Source organism: Pholcus phalangioides, unplaced genomic scaffold, assembly GCF_987345545.1.
Source record: "Pholcus phalangioides strain wild (caught in Gottingen) unplaced genomic scaffold, Ppha-v1.0 ptg000028l_1, whole genome shotgun sequence".
Classification (NCBI taxonomy): Eukaryota; Metazoa; Arthropoda; class Arachnida; order Araneae; family Pholcidae; genus Pholcus; species Pholcus phalangioides.
The window spans coordinates 6,817,821-6,834,558 of NW_028301618.1; the positions used below are offsets into that span (position 1 = coordinate 6,817,821).

A 16,738-nucleotide genomic window follows, 5' to 3' on the forward strand; every position below is an offset into this window, starting at 1 on the left:
CGTTTGTTAGCACGGAGCTTGTTGAACGGGCGTTTTCTTCGTATATTTACATTTAAAAAAATATATAGAAGCATATTGAATGCAGCTCCGGATTTGTGATTGTATTTATCCTCTTTCGAGCCTAATTTTTCAAAACTTTGTAATTCAATGCAGTCCCAGAAAACAATTATTTTTCCCAATCTTTGTGTTAATTTAAAAAAAAAACTGAAGAAAAATATGTTGAATTAAATTAAATGGCTACCTTTTTTAGGGAAGTTTTCGGAATCTGTAATGGGTGAAACAGATTTTGGGGATGCCTGGAGTATTCGGAATTGGGGGGTACGCGGAAAGGAACCGAGGCAGCTCAATACCTTCTAAAGCAGAAGGTGCTTGCTCTGGAACAGCGGCTCTCAACCGGTGCTCCGCGGAGCCCCAAGGGCTCCCTGTGCACCTCCCAGGGGCTCCGCGGTGACTCCAGAAAAATAAAATGAATCAGTAGATTTAATAGATAAGTAAATAAGAGAGGCCTACAAGGTTCTGCCATAAATATTATGTACAAAAAAGGGCTCCTCGAGTCAAACAGGGCTCCGCCATAGAAATTATATACTGAAAAGGGCTCCGCGAGTTGAAAAAGGTTGAGAACCGCTGCTCTAGAAGATGTTGGTCAGCTGGGGGTATGCGGACTGAACACGGGCGAGAACTGCTGCTTTAAGGTGCGGTAGCGCCGTCTGCAGTTAGAGGTAAAGAACCCGTATTTGACTTAACATGCTTGCACAATTTTTTGGTCACTATTTTGATAGCTCAGTGACACGGTCCTTCGCTATCTGGGTCATTCTTTTGATCATTTACACATTCATGGTTTCCCACACCTTTTGTTCCGTAACCATCTTCTTCGGTTTTTTTTCTCAACGCCTTTCCCTGAATGAAATTCGCCCACAGGGTTCCATGCTGTACCCATAGGTTCTACTGCCCCCCCCCCTCCTCCCCTGAAACCATTCGATCGCCCCTCCCAGGGACCAATATTGCCCACTACTTTGGGAAACACTGATTCACATGCTTGCGACCGTTTCGGTCACTCACGTGGTTAAACACGCCGTCACTCACGTCACGGCAACTAAATGAAACTCGAGATTTCCCCCTCATTCTACCTATACATTATTCGATCAAAACGGATTAAAAGCTGAATAGCTACGATTCTTTTTTGAAATATAATACTGTATTCTGTATACTTATTTTCTAGAAGTCGTGTTTCCACGGATAAAATTCCGTTTTTACCCGTTTATTGGTTATGGAGACAAAAGTGATAATGAAAAAAAGCATCATTTTTTTTCATGATGAATCACAATCATGACAATATGGACATTTAAGGTCCGAGAACATGGCGGGGAATAGCGTCAAAGGTGAAGTCGACTGATCTAATGTATATATGCAACATCATCATCATCGTGCGCCCCTCCAGACTTCCAAGTCTATCTCCACCTATGTCTGAGAATGTTTCTCCGTGTGTGTACACAGATTTTTTGCAGCGCAGAAAGAAAAATCCCTATTATTGCATAAGGTAGCGTGTTATTTTGCGATCATGCACAGATCTTGTGCCCACAGAGAAACAACAGGTCTGTGCAGATGATATGAAATAGAATGTGTGCCGACGCCCCCTTCCCCCATCTGGAAAGAAAAGGATCCCGCGTATACCGTAATAGTGTTTTATATACCACAGAAAAAAAACGTATATATATATGTTTATTCAGCCCCAGGGCGAAATAAAAGAGGGCTTAGGCGCCACCTCTTAATTTGCATATTTATTGTCATAAATCGTTGCGCCCGACTTATCTCGGATGCCCCAATGAAAATGCGGTTGCCGCATTACCTCCTAGAGGATACATACCTGTACCTAGGAAGTAACGGCCCGGGTGGGACTCGTGCGCTAAGATGGTCCTGGGTGTTTCGTAAAGTACACGCGAATCCTGTTTTACATTCGAGAATCCTCCTCGCTCACAAGAATATGTATTTTGCTAGTGGATAAATAAATTTCCCAAAAAAAGCATTGTTTTTGCAACTTGTAGTTTTCTGATGGAACGGAAAATGGCATTCCGTGAGCTTCTGGTTCGAAAAATTCGCAATGTTACCATTTTCTGACTTGTTGAGTCATCCAAAAGGGGTGGTCTGACACATTTTTTTTAAAGGCACCTCGTTAAAATTCGGGAGTAAAAAAACAGCTTTTTTGCGAGTGTTAGTATAACAAGAAAATTTTCTTTTTTAAAAGTTCATCCGGGCGGGTTCCGGGATTTTTAAGGGTTCCGTGGCGTTTGATCATGCGGAACCTCCCCCGCCAAAAAAAAAGCTTGCACGGAACCCCAGTTGGAAACCCATGCTCTGGATCGCTGTTTTGGCCACTGACTTGGTCCGTTGCTCTTTTGGTCACTCACATGCTTGCAATATGTCTAACTCGATCTTTTGTGGCACTCGCATGCTTGCAAACTCAAAGTCCCTCTTTTTTCCCATTCATTGACGTGGCCCCTCACTGTCTTGGTTACTCACAAACTTTCTAGGCCACTCACGTGCTTGCAAATTCTATAGATCACTCCTTTGGCCAGTAACTGATTTGGTCCCTCACTCTCTCGGTCGCTCCTTTGGCCACTCACATACTTGCAAACTCTAGGTCACTAACGTGCTTGTAAGTCCTCTACTAGGTCAGTGTTTCTCAACCGCCAGGCCGCGGCCCGGTACTGGGCCCTGACACCAGTCAAACCGGGTCGTGAATAGCTCACCGATTCATTTTCACCCATTTATACCCCATTAGGCGTGCGTGTTACCGGGCCTTCTACTCACATAAAAGAAATCAACCGGGCAACGATCCTCCAAAGGTTGGGAACCACTGCCCCAGGTCATTCCCCCCCCCTTTCACTCACTGACCTTTTCCCCCATTGTCTAGGCCAGTGGTCGACAAACCGCGGCTCGCGAGCCACATGCGGCTGTTTGGCCCCTTGAGTGTGGCTCTTCCACAAAATACCACGTGCGGGCGCACAAAAATTCCAGGTTTTTGAAAAATCATGTTTAGACACGCATTTTGGCAATTTTGTTCTATAGCTCCCTTCCCTCTCAAGTGAGTATTCTTTTTGACGCTCTTTTGCCGAAAAAAAAAGAGCGAAAGCCTGACGTCACGTGACACTTCCGCGACCAATCATGTGGGTCGAAACTGGGAAGTTCGGGAAAAAGTTGTCAAGAACGAGACTTTTTTCCTAAGGTACTCGGGGTAGATAGACGCAAAAGACGAGTGTCCTCTCAGAACATGGGCATGCAATGTTTTCCCATACTAAGGAACGTCAATTTCTACCCTGCCAGATCATAGACTGTTCCTGGGCCACCAACTCTCATGACGGCTCTCCCGAGGCCTCCTCCCTCCATCCAACATCTGTCAACACTGCTAGAAGCGATCCACCAGGGGCCTCACATCTAAAGACGACGCTCCTGGACCACCTCCTCTCTCCATCAAACATCGGCCATCCACCAGGAGGCCACACCTCTGAAGATGACGCTCCTAGGCCTCCACTTCTCGTGACAATTCTCCCGCGGCCACCTCTCTCCATCTGAATCCAACATCGTTCGTTCATCGCTGCTAAAGCAATCCACCAGGGGCGACCATCCGAAGACGATGCTCCTGGGGCCTCTGCCCCACAAGACGGCCCCGCCTTGGGCTTTCTTTCATCGACGAAGTCCTCCGGCTAACATCTAACCAGACGAGCTTACATTGGATTCGTCTTCCGCACATTTCCCAGAGTAGGGAGCCAGATATCCGTAAGACAAGTAAAAAATAATAAACTTTACTCAAAGTTTATTAAGTTAATTTTAGGGGGCGTTGTGGCTTGAAATAAGTTGATAATAGTTGTGGAGGACTTGGATCTTATAGCCATTACAGAATCTTGGGCAAACGATGGGGATGAATCTTTCTTACACATCTCCGGATACGATACTTTTTTGAGAAATAGATCTGATAGGAAAGGGGGGTGGAGTGTTGATATACGTGAAATCATGTTTGAAGGCTAGAGAGTGTAACGTACAGAGAAGTGATATTGAAACCATATGGGTTGAACTTGAGAACAAAAGACGTCATAAGCTTATTGTTGGGGTTTGTTACAATCCACCGAATAGGGATCAAAACTACATCGCCAAAATGCATGATGAAATTTCCTACATGTGTAAGCGTAAGAGGGTTCTCATACTAGGGGATTTCAATTACCCGGGTATTGATTGGGAGAACCTTTCATCTGGAAATCAGTATGAAAGAGACTTTCTTAAGTTGGTGCTCGAAAATTTTTTGTATCAGCATGTATCAGAAGCCACTAGGGGTACTGCTATTTTGGATTTAGTTCTTACTAGTTCTGAGGATCTAGTTGAACATGTTTCGGTGGGGGAAGAGTTTTCTTCCAGTGATCATCGTATCGTCAGATTTCACTGTAACTTTTCCTCGGGTAAGGTTGATAACAAAAGACTGGTTCCTTGTTTTCGGAGAACTAACTTTGATGTTTTGCGAAGAAGGTTAGCGGAAGTTTTCAAAGACCGGTTGGAATCAGTAGGGGTGGTAAGTCAATGGGAAGAATTTAGTACGAAGCTGTCCTCTGTTTTGCACGACGTCATACCCTTTGTTCGAAAAAAGCGTGTTTGTACATCACACCCTCTATGGTTCACGGATAGCGTGCGGAACCTTTATCTTGAAAAGAAAAGAGCATTCAGAGAGTATAAAAGTGGACGAGGTGACCTATCATTGTTTACTGATAAAAAAAGACTGTTGAAGAAAGCGATAAGGGATAGTAAAAAGGAAGTTGAATCTAGGTTGGCAGATAACATTGGCTCTGACCCAAAATCATTTTTTCGATACGTCAATAATGGATGTAAGGGGACAGTTGGCCCCCTCTCGATAGGAGGCTCAAAAGTAGAGAGCAATGTAGGCATGTGTAGTGCTTTCAATGACTTTTTCGCGTCGGTTTTTAATGGAGATAATGATATTCGATATACGGGTGTTGCATGGGGTAATAAAACGCTCAACGATATTCAAGTGGAAGACGTGGAGGTCCTAAATCTTCTAAGAAATGTATGTGCAAGCAAAGCACCAGGACCAGATGATATCTATCCCAGGGTTCTCAGGGAAGGTGCTAATGAATTGTTGGGGCCAGTCGCACAGATATACAGGAGTAGTGTTGCTGAGGGTATCGTCCCGAGAGATTGGAAACTGGCTAACGTTGTTCCGATATTTAAGAAGGGTAGTAGAGAAGTGGTGTCTAATTATCGTCCAGTGAGTTTGACGAGCTCCCTCTCGAAAATTTTGGAAATTATCATCAAAAGGCAGTTTGTGAAGTGGATAGACGAGAATAATGTATTGTCGGATAATCAGCATGGGTTCAGGAAGGGGAAGTCATGTGTAACTAACCTCCTTTGCTTCTATGATTACGTGACTAAGGCTTTGGGTAAGAGCAAAAATGTCGACGTTGTTTACCTTGATTTCCAGAAGGCATTCGATCGGGTCCAACATGGCAAACTCTTGAAGCGTTTACACGAGATTGGAATAGGGGGCAACTTGCTGAATTGGATAGAATCGTGGTTAAGAGATAGGTCGCAACGAGTTATGGTGAACGGGGAATTCTCTGGTTGGACAGACGTCACAAGTGGAGTTCCTCAGGGAAGTGTCCTTGGCCCCATACTTTTTTCACTTTTTATCGACAAACTCGATCAGGGTATCGATGGAATTACTAGCAAATTCGCAGATGATGTGAAGCTAATGGGGGTAATCGGAAATGAAAGCGATAGGGAGTTGCTCCAGACCAACTTAAACAAGATTGCAGCATGGGCAAATGAATGGAGCATGACGTTTAACGTAGATAAGTGCATGGTCGCTCATTTTGGTTCGAACAACCCACGGTTCTCTTACGAGTTGAATGGTGTCACTATCCCGGATGCAACTAGAGTCACCGATTTGGGAATTCTCATTGACGAGCGACTTAGGTTTTCTGAACATTGTTCAGCGGTTGTCAAAAAATCGAATAGAATGCTTGGTCTCATTTTCAAAAAGGTCTCTTCGCTTTCTCCTAAAGTCATTCTTCCGCTTTTTCGAGGCTTAGTTCGTCCTGGACTGGAGTATGCTGTAAGGTTTTGGAGACCATACCTACAGAGGGACATAGACTTGGTTGAAGGGGTGCAGAGAAGAGCTACGCGTGTCCTTATTGGCACACAGGGCTTGAGTTATGAAGAAAGACTTCATTTTTTGAATATGTTTACATTGGATGAACGCAGGTGTCGAGGAGATATGATCGAAGTGTTCAAAATTTTCAATGGGATGGATAGGATGGACCATGAACTTTTAGTACACCGCCAATCGACTGCTTTTACAAGGGGACACCAGTATCGATTGGTGAGGGACAATGCAAGGTTATGGTGTCGCAGGGAATTTTTCTCCAATAGGGTTGTTAATAAATGGAATAGCTTACCCCCGGAGGTAGTAAATTGTAACACAATTGACACGTTTAAAAAGAAATACGATAAACATGTTGGGGTAAATCGAGAAGCTATCCATTCTTAGAATAAGACAACCATAAGTATTCTTTATGGGCATTGTATAATATTTTATCATGTGTATATATTGTTTGTAATTTGTGTTAATTGCATTTTTAATTGGGTTGCTGTATTTTTGAAACATATGACATCCATATTTTTATGGGCATCTTTTTATCAGCCACCTCGTTGGGCATTTTGCCTGTTGTGGCGTTGTATTTGTATTTGTATTTATTTGTATAAGATGTGTCGAGGATTGAAAAAGGTCCGTCACTGTCTTGGTTGCTCACAAGCTTGTAAACTATCTAGGTCACTCTTGACCACTCACAAGCTTGTAAACTATCTAGGTCACTCTTGACCACTCACATGCTTGCAAACTCTCTAAGCCACTCACGTTCTCTCGGTCACTCATATGCTTGCAAAATCTCTAGGTTACTCTTTTGGTCACTCACATACTTGCAAACTCTAGGTCACTAACGTGCTTGTAAATCCCCTACTAGTCAGTGTTTCTCAACCGCCAGGCCGCGGCCCGGTACTGGGCCCTGACACCAGTCAAACCGGGTCGTGAATAGCTCACCGATTCATTTTCAGCCACATTCATTATGTTGGGATGGTTTGGATATATATAGAGAGAGAGGATGAACGAAAAGAGATAGACGAAACGAAGTATACAAGACGAGTGTAGATGGGAGAGTTGGAAGGGGTCGACCTCAGCGAATGTACCTTAATCAGATCGAGGACGTTTTTAGCACAAAGGCTAGCATAGGAGTACCTTAATTAAGTTAATAAACTATACAGGTAGGTACATTGTTAAGTTTGAAAAATTTGGCTCTCAAAAGAAGTTTCAATCGTTGTACTGTTGATATTTGGCTCCGTTGACTAATGAGTTTGCCGATCACTGGTCTAGGCAGAGGTGGATATATGGTTTTACCACCCATGGGCTGTCAGTTTTCCCCTATTCCCATTCTACTAATTTTCAAGATTACTCGTCCCTCAAATTTTCCGCCATGGGCCCACTATAAGCCTCACTCCCGTGTGATTATATCACCGAGTGTGACAGAGCCCGGGTGTCTCCCGGTTCCTATCACTATCATCACTCCTGTGAATACGCCCCGGTTCAAAAACCTATACGCGAATAACAGGCTTTTAGTTCTGTCAACAAGTGACAATGAATTAACAATTATTCTTACGCCCTCCAATAATAATAATCTTGAAAATAATCTTTTTTCCGTCACTTTTCTAATCACCTTTTATCGTGTCGATACAAATTGTCGTAAAAAGTTCTGCGAGCAATAGAAAAAAAAAGAGAAAACAATCGTAATTCGTTCTGAAATAATCGTATTTCCTCCCCCAACAGCCACATCTCAAATGTGAAGAGCGTGGGAAAATACAATCAACGATCACGGAATTGATTTGCAACAATTGGAATAATGATTGTTGTTGCCGATATAATTAGGATAAATGGTCTCTTAAAACTTTTGCATGCGATTCCACACAAGACTTGAAATCCGAACGCGCGTGCGCAAAGACGCGATCTTGGAAGAATTTCCAGGGGGGTTGCGGGGGCGGCTCCACACGCGATGCGTGGCACCCTTATTTTTTGGGAAACCCCCCCCACCCCTCATAATTTATCTCGACACAACAAAATAAATTTTTATTACAATTTTTTTTTTTAAATTTCGCCTCTTTCAGTTCGGATTTGGTACACCACCCCCCCCCCCAGAGCGGTGGGCACGGGTCAGACGGCCCAAGAACCACCCCTACCGGTCTTTGTGATGGAATGGTCGTTATAACGAGCGTTGACTATTATTTACAGTGAATTCGCGATAATTCGAACTGGGATGGCTTGAATATCTGTTTGAGTCGAAGTTTTCACTCGGCCCAAGAACGTTTTCCGTATTAAGGTTTTCCCTCAACTCGAAGTTTTCTTCCTTTAAGTCGAAATTTTTGGGAATGAGAGAAATTTAAAAAATAGCATTTAACAATGGAATTTAAGCAGTTCGGACTTGGGCCAAAACTCTCATCCAATTTGTGAAGTGGCCGGATCCATCACGAATTGGTCAGACTGCGGGATTTGTGGGGGGGGGGGGGGAGAGGGAGAGGCGGGAGGGGGTCATTCAAGTATTACGTCAGCATCGATGGGGGGTAGGGGGTTTCGGGTTCACTGACTTTTGATGACCGGGGGGGGGGAAGGGGAGGTTTGAATGATGGTTACGCCATAAACCAATATTTTTAATGGCATCTTACTCGGTGTGCCAAAAACGAGAAGAACCTATCGATAGTTTGTGGGCACCTGAACTGACATTTTCCATAATGGTAAGTTCTCAGTAGAGCCACGTTATTGGTAATCTCCAAGTGTACCGCGGATCCTTCGAGTGATCCGGAAATGTTTCCGGGCAGCTCAAGTGCTCTGCCCTGACCAAGTGAGTGTGATCAAGTGAGTTGAACGTATACTTCCTGGCATTTCACCTGCACTAACCGCATGAGCAATGGTGTGAGTGATTGTCTAGTGAACATATGAATGATTGTATGAGTGACCGCATGAACGATCAAGTAAGTGATTTTATATCGGTAGACATTTATACCGATTGGCATTTCACCTGTCCTGACCGTAGAAATGAGACCGCAGGAGTAACAAAGTCAGTGAAACAGTGATCGTATGAATCATCAAGTGAGTGATTGCATGAGTGATCAAGTGAGCGACTACGTGAGTTGGACCGAATATCTTATTTCAAACCCGACATTCCGACCTTTGTGTAAATGTTAGGTAAGTATGCAGCAGAAATTCGCACATGTGAGTGATAATATGAGTGACCAAGCAAATGACCGTGATAATGACCAAGCGAGTGACCAAGAGAGTGACTGATAATGAACGAGTGACCATATGAGTGACTAATAATGAACGAGTGACCGCTGTCACAAATGCATTGGCGTACGTATTAAGCGTGATGGGACGGGATTTTAATGTTTTTCTAAAGGACTGTTGTACTGTTTTATGGTGAAAAATTCCGCCGCAACGTAAATTTGAGAAAAATTCACAGCAAATTCCAAATTTTTAGGGCCCATTAAAGTAGTACATAACCACCCATAAGAGGAAGAATCATTGTAGACACTCACCCGGTCACTCGATTGGTCACTCATTCCGTCACTCACTTGGTCATTATGGTCACTCCTATGGTCGCTCGCGTGGTCATTCACTTCATACAGTGAAGCACAGTCACTCACTTAGAAACTCAAACACTTACTCGGTCATCCATATGGTCAATCACTCAGTAACTTCCTTGGACATTCATACCGTCACTCATACAATCATTCATATGGTCGAACACTCGGATACGTACACGGCCAATCTGTTACTCACTTGGTCACTCATACAGTCAATTCCACGCTCATAGATACTGTCGCTCACGTGGTCAGTCATTCTGTCACTCACTTAGTCATTTGCACGATCACTAACTCACTCTTATAGTCGATTTCACACTCACTTGGAAACTTACATGGTCACTCACAGTCACTCATGCGTTCAGGGCTGGTGAAATATCAGGTGCGAAATTTTCGGGGCCAAATGTACCGGGGCAAAATGTCAGGGCGAAATTACCGGGGTGAAATGTGACGGGGGCGAAATTTCCGGATCCCGGCTCAAATGAAGACAACCATAAAATTTCCGAAAATCTGAAAAACCATTATTTTCCGTTTCCGTAAACTTCGTAACTTTTGGCGACTTTTCAAAGGCCAAATTCGCGCCATGTCTTGCGTTTTTTTTTATTTTAAACTCTTAATTGTTGCGACCTAATTGTTGCACTAAAGTTTCAGGATCGCAAAAGTGGATCCCAACTTCGAGGTGCGAATGCGAGTCGATCTTCCAGTTAAAAAAGTCTCGCCACGGAAAAAAACAGGCCTGCAACGACACAATTATTCAATAATTACACTTCACTCGGAGTTTAAAAAATTGATGGCAGGTGGCAGCACAATAACAAGCATTACACAGGGGAAAAAAGCTTTACCATACGTTCGCAACACACATACAAGCTCATTTCCCAACATGGCCCAGGTCTTCTCTCTCGATCACCTGCTAAAATCTTCATTGAAACGGAGTGGCGGGCCATAGTCTAGTTAGGAGGAGGAGGATCGCCACAGTCAGGTTTCAGAGTCGTAACAATGAAGTTTCAAAGTCACAACAATTAAATTTCAGAGTGGTAACAATTAAATTTCAGAGTGGTAACAATTAAATTTCAGAGTGGTAACAATTAAATTTCAGAGTGGTAAAAATTAAATTTCAGAGTGGTAAAAATTAAATTTCAGAGTGGTAACAATGAAGTTCCAAAGTCATAACAATTGAATTTCAGTGTCGCAAAAATTTAGGTTCACAACGGTCAGATTTCCAATAATCATAAATGGTGGCACTGAAAAATTCACTGAACAATCACGCAACAATAGACATATACGCAGACTGATAGGAACACACTCACACTTACGGCACAACCCCATTGGTAGTACGAGTAAATTGCGAACGACGATAGACGGGAGTTGTGCTCGGTTTGAAAGAAAGTCGGGTTTCAAGTCGCAACAGTCAGTTTCAGGGTCCCAACAGACAGGTTTCAGGATCGCAACAGTTACGCTTCAGAGTCACAAAAATTTTGTTTCGAAGTCGCAACAGTAAGGCTTGAGGGGGGGGGGGGGGGGGTCACAAAAAATAGGTTTCGGGGTGGTCGCAAAAGTCAGGTTGCATTGTCGTATGGATCGATTTATAAGCATCTAACAAATTAAGCTTGTAACAATGGAGTCTCAGAGTCGTAACAATAGAGTCTCAGAGTCGTAACAATCAGGTTTCGGGATCGCAGCGATCGGTTTCGGATTCGTTAAAATGAAGTTTCAAGGTCATACCGATCGGGTTTAAATAGTGAGATGTCAAGCGTGTAACAATCACGATTTCGCGCGGGGGAGCAACAGACCCGGGCTCCCCGGGGTAGGGCCCTAATAATGGATTTACGGAAAATTCACCGATAGTGGTGAGTGAGCGACCTAGTAGGTGAGTGCGTGATAGAATGAATGACCCAAGAAGCAATTGAGAAACCTAGTAATTGAGTGACCCAGGAAGCAAGTGAACAACAGTGATTGAGTGACCCCTGGGGAGTAAATGAGCGACCCAGTAATTGAGTGGGTGACCGACTAACTAAAAGAGTGATCGATTGATCTAGTGAGTAAGGGACCTATGAAATAAGTGAGTGGTAAGTGATCCCGGGAATGAGTGATATAATGAGCGACCTTGTGAGGGACCCAACGTTGACTTGCGCACTTAATTATTCATTCACTTATGTCGCTTTGTTGTGGGTGAATTGCTAGTCGCTGAATGTTCCCAACGGTGAATTTTTGGTCGGTGAATTTTCCATCGATGATTGTTGGTCGGTGAATTTTCTGGTAGGGAATCGCTGTCGGTGAATTTTCCTGCAGTCAATTATTGTCTGTGAACTTTCTGGAGGTTAATTGCTCTCAGCGAATTTCCGGCGGTGAATTGCCTGCCGGTGAATTTTTGGCAGTGAGTGAACTGTTGTCGGTGAATTTTCCGGGTACGCAAATGATGATTTTCTTGGGAATAATAGAGTGAAAAAAGTAAAATTTTTTAAATTTCCAATTCCCCCCCCCCCGGTTTCCCCGAAATACCTTTCACCGCCCCTCGCCTCTTGTGGGGCCCGTGGCTTAAACCAAGACAAATATAATTTCCAAAAAAACCTAAAAAAAAAAGATTTTCCACTTCCGTAAACACTTCTTGAGTAAACGAAATTTTTGGCGAGTTTTTAACGGTCGAATTGGCGCCGTTATTTGCTTTTTGTCAAACTCTCTTTTGTTTAGTCTTTTTTTCGACAACAATGGAAACCGCTCATCAAATCAGGAATGAGATGTTGTTTGAATAACAATTATTCTCCGGTTCAAGAGAGAGAGAACGAAATGTCGTCCGTCGCCTTCGATTTTCCAATTTCCGCTGTTTTGGATCGCTTCTTCGAATTTGACGACGAGTTAATTATTGTTATTGCGATAACAATAATTACAGCTACCCTGATGGATGCACCGGAATCCCACGGTGACTTTCTTCCACGCGTTAGGTTCGAGAACTTGCGAAATTAGTCGTCGAACAATACAATGATAAGCGTTAATTAAGAAAACAATGAATTATAACTGCGAACCGGAATTAGACTTAACAATTAGGGCCCTAGGGCAGGGAGTTTTCAAGGTGATCGAAATTAAAAACCCAGGGTCGTAGAAGCCGGATTCATGGTTATATGAATAAGTTTTATGATGAGTTCAAGTCGAACTAAGCCTCAAAAAAGCGGAAGAATAAAATTTAGGAGAACGCGGAGAGACATTTTTGAAAATGAAACCGAGCATTCTATTCAATTTTTGGACCACCGCTGAACAATGTTCAGAAAACCTAAGCCGCTCGTCAATGAGAATTCCCAAATCGGTGACCCTAGTTGCATCCGGGATAGTGACACCATTCAACTCGTAAGAGAACCGTGGGTTGTTGGAACCAAAATGAGCGACCATGCACTTGTCAACGCTAAACGTCATGCTCCATTCATTTGCCCATGATGCAATCCTGTTTAAGTTGGTCTGGAGCAACTCCCCCTATCGCTTTGATTCCAGACTACCCCCCACTAGCTTCACGTCATCTGTGAATTTGCTAACAATCCCATCGATACCCTGATCAAGTTTACTGATAAAAAGTCAAAAGTATGGGGTCATGGACACTTCTTTGAGGAACTCCACGAGTGACGCCTGTTCAATCAAAGAATTACCCGTTCACCATAACCCGTTGTGATCTATTTCTCAACCACGATTCTATCCAATTCAGCAAGTTGCCCCTAATCCCAATCACGTGTAAACGCTTCAAGAGTTTACCATGTTGCACCCGATCGAATGCCGTCTGGAAATCGAGGTAAACAACTTACCCAAAGCCCTAGTCACGTGATCATAGAAGCAAAAGGGATTAGTTACACATGACTTCCCCTTCCTCAACCCATGCTGATTATCCGACAATACATTATTCTCGTCTATCCACTTCACAAACTGCCTTTTGATGATAATTTCCAAAACTTTCGAGACGGAGCTCGTCAATCTCACTGGACAATAATTGGACACAGCCTCTCTACTACCCTTTTCAAGGTCACAACAATCTGGTTTCAGAGTCGTAGCAATTAGGTTTCAGGATCACTATAATTAAGTTTCAGAATCGCAGCAGTCGAGTTTCAGAGTCACAATTCAGTGTAACAACAGTAAATTTTCAGGGTCACACCAATAAGGTTTCAGAGTCTCAACCGTCATGTTTCAGGGTTACAACGATTAAGTTTCATTATCATACTAATCCGATTTCAGGATTACAACAGTGAAGTCCCAGGGCCACAATAGTTAGTTTCCAGGGTCTCAAAATAAGGTTTCTTGATCTGTATAGTAAGTATTCCAGAGTCGCAACAATTAGCTAGCAGAGTAGCAGCAATTAGCTTTCAGGATTGTAACAATCAGGTATGGGGTCGCAACAGTCAGGTTTTCGGGGTCACACGAGTAAGGTTTTCGGGGTCACACGAGTAAGGTTTTCGGGGTCACACGAGTAAGGTTTTCGGGGTCACACGAGTAAGGTTTTCGGGGTCACACGAGTAAGGTTTTCGGGGTCACACGAGTAAGGTTTTCGGGGTCACACGAGTAAGGTTTTCGGGGTCACACGAGTAAGGTTTTCGGGGTCACACGAGTAAGGTTTTCGGGGTCACACGAGTAAGGTTTTCGGGGTCACACGAGTAAGGTTTTCGGGGTCACACGAGTAAGGTTTTCGGGATTACAAGTCAGGTTTTTGGGTGATGTGTATTTAGATCCACCTTGTCATCTTTCTTCTCCCAGATTTTTGTTAGTGAAAGGCCCCTCAAAATCGCGGCCCTTATATCAAGATTTTGGGTTGGTCCCCGAGCAAGAATTTCTTCGCCTCCTCCTCCAGCACTAATTTTCTAGTGAATTTAATGTGTGTTGCGTCCATGACACGACCCTACACGTGATTTGGAAATTTAAATTATTCTATTTGTGGATCTTCCCCTATTGTTGAACGTCAACGGTAAATATCGATTGTTGACAAGAAGTCATCAAAGGAACTTGTTGCTGTTTAGGTAAAGAGGGATTTCCCACCAATTTATTGACCACTGTTTGAAGTTACTAGTAATGCTTGGTTTCTGCATGGGCAAGGGGAACATTTGACCCCACCACCCCATAATCTGGGACACCAAATTAAACAACATATGCTCACTTATTAACTAAATATCTTTAACTCTGGTCGCAAGGGCCCTCTACGTAAGACCCTTCACATCAAAATCGGGCCCCTGGGAACTAGACCAATGGTCCTCGAATGATTTCCCGAAGGGCAACAAAGGTCAGGGGGCCCCCCAAATTGGTGTTTTTTTTATTTAGTACACGATTTTCTTTAAAAATATCAAATTGGGCTAAGGGACCCTAAAAGTATGGTGGAGCCCCGGACCCCCAAAATCTTCAAGACAGATAGATATATATATATATATATATATAGTTCCTTTTTGCCACAAAAGCATTGTTTCAAGTAATTTTCAAACGATTCTAAAACGCATTATTGCTAAAAGTGGCTTGAAAATGTGTTAACACTAAGATATTTTTTATTTATTATCTCAAATAAAAGTATCGCTGAAACCATTGTTGCTGTTATGTATAGAATACATGTATTCAACGGTTCGTCGAATCAGAATATATATATTGTTGGAATAATGTGAACCATTGTTGGCGATTCCAGTGTGAAAACTGTGGTTATTGTCATTTAAAGAGGAGAAACATAACTTTTGGGAAATAGTTCATCAAAAATCATTGTCGGTAAGAGTCAGAGATCATTGTTAGCGAAAAATAACACAAATAAATCGAGATTATTGATTTGTTAAAACGATTGTTGGTTTTCGAAATCAACAAAAATACCGATTTTATTTGGTTGAATTTAGAGCCACAACATTGTTAAAGTAAATTAATCTCCACAACAATGATTTTTGATGTAGACAAAATATTATCCATCTTAGCAGGACGAGTGTAGAAAATACATTGTTGAGTGGTTTCATTTTAGAAATTATTGTTGGTAAAAATATCTTTTTGTCAGAAATGAATTGCTCGAAAAATTCCATTCAAAGTAGACTGGAGAAAAGTTATCTGTTGAGTTCGGAATAACCATTGTTGTTTTAAACTGGTTTTAAGAATGCCATTGTTGTGAAAATATTATGAAAGAATGTAATCGTCGAAGGATTGAGTTCGAAGATACAACATTAATCGTAGATATCGTACCAAGTTTGAAATCGTATTGTTGGTGAATAAAAGATCGGAAAAACTATCGCCGGTAATTGTTGGTAAATGCAGTTAATCTATATATGCTATGTATTGATATAATAACCAAAAGGCAGGTGGAGACCATTCAAAATCATTGAGGGAAAAAATAAACCAGTGTTGACGAAAAAAATAAATACCATTGTTGAAGAGAAACGTAAAAATACAATTTTTGTTTGATAACGTAAAATATTTTAAACAAATGTGTGTGCTTTTTTTTGATGAAAAACGGAAAACTATTGTTAGTGAAAAGAAGTAAAAAAATAATTGTTTATGAAAAAGGTAAAGGCCATTGTTGATGAAACACCGTAAAAACCATTATTGATAAAAAAACGTGAAAACAATTTTGGTTTGGGAAAGTAAAAAAATCATAGTTCATAAAATATGTAAACACAACTGTGTGCGCGTTAATGAAAAATTCAGAAAGCATTGTTGAGATGAAAAATTCAGAAAGCATTGTTGAGTTGAAAAATTAGGAAAGCATTGTTGAGTTGAAAAATTAGGAAAGCATTGTTGAGTTGAAAAATTAGGAAAGCATTGTTGAGTTGAAAAATTAGGAAAGCATTGTTGAGTTGAAAAATCAGGAAAGCATTGTTGAGTTGAAAAATCAGGAAAGCATTGTTGAGTTGAAAAATCAGGAAAGCATTGTCGAGTTGAAAAATTAGGAAACCATTATTGATGAAACGTTTTAAAAAAAAAAAAACAATCATTGTTGTTAAAAAAAATGTGAAGATCGCTGTGTGCGTGCATTGTAAATGCAAAGTAGAAACGATTATTGCAATGATAAAAGATCGAAAAACCAATTGTTGTAAAAAAAATTTGCATATGGCTAACCTTGCAATTACAA

The 16,738-nt window shown here is 42.0% G+C and overlaps 1 protein-coding gene and 1 long non-coding RNA gene across 3 annotated transcripts in view; one reads left to right on the forward strand and one right to left on the reverse strand.

Moving 5' to 3' along the window:
• The window catches only part of LOC149067856 (uncharacterized), a 120,941-nt gene that overhangs the window by 66,810 nt on the left and 37,393 nt on the right, over window positions 1-16,738 (forward strand). The window lies entirely within an intron of this gene.
• Window positions 1-16,738, reverse strand: part of LOC149067857 (uncharacterized) — a 141,295-nt gene that overhangs the window by 46,914 nt on the left and 77,643 nt on the right. The gene's annotated exons all lie outside the window — the stretch shown is intronic.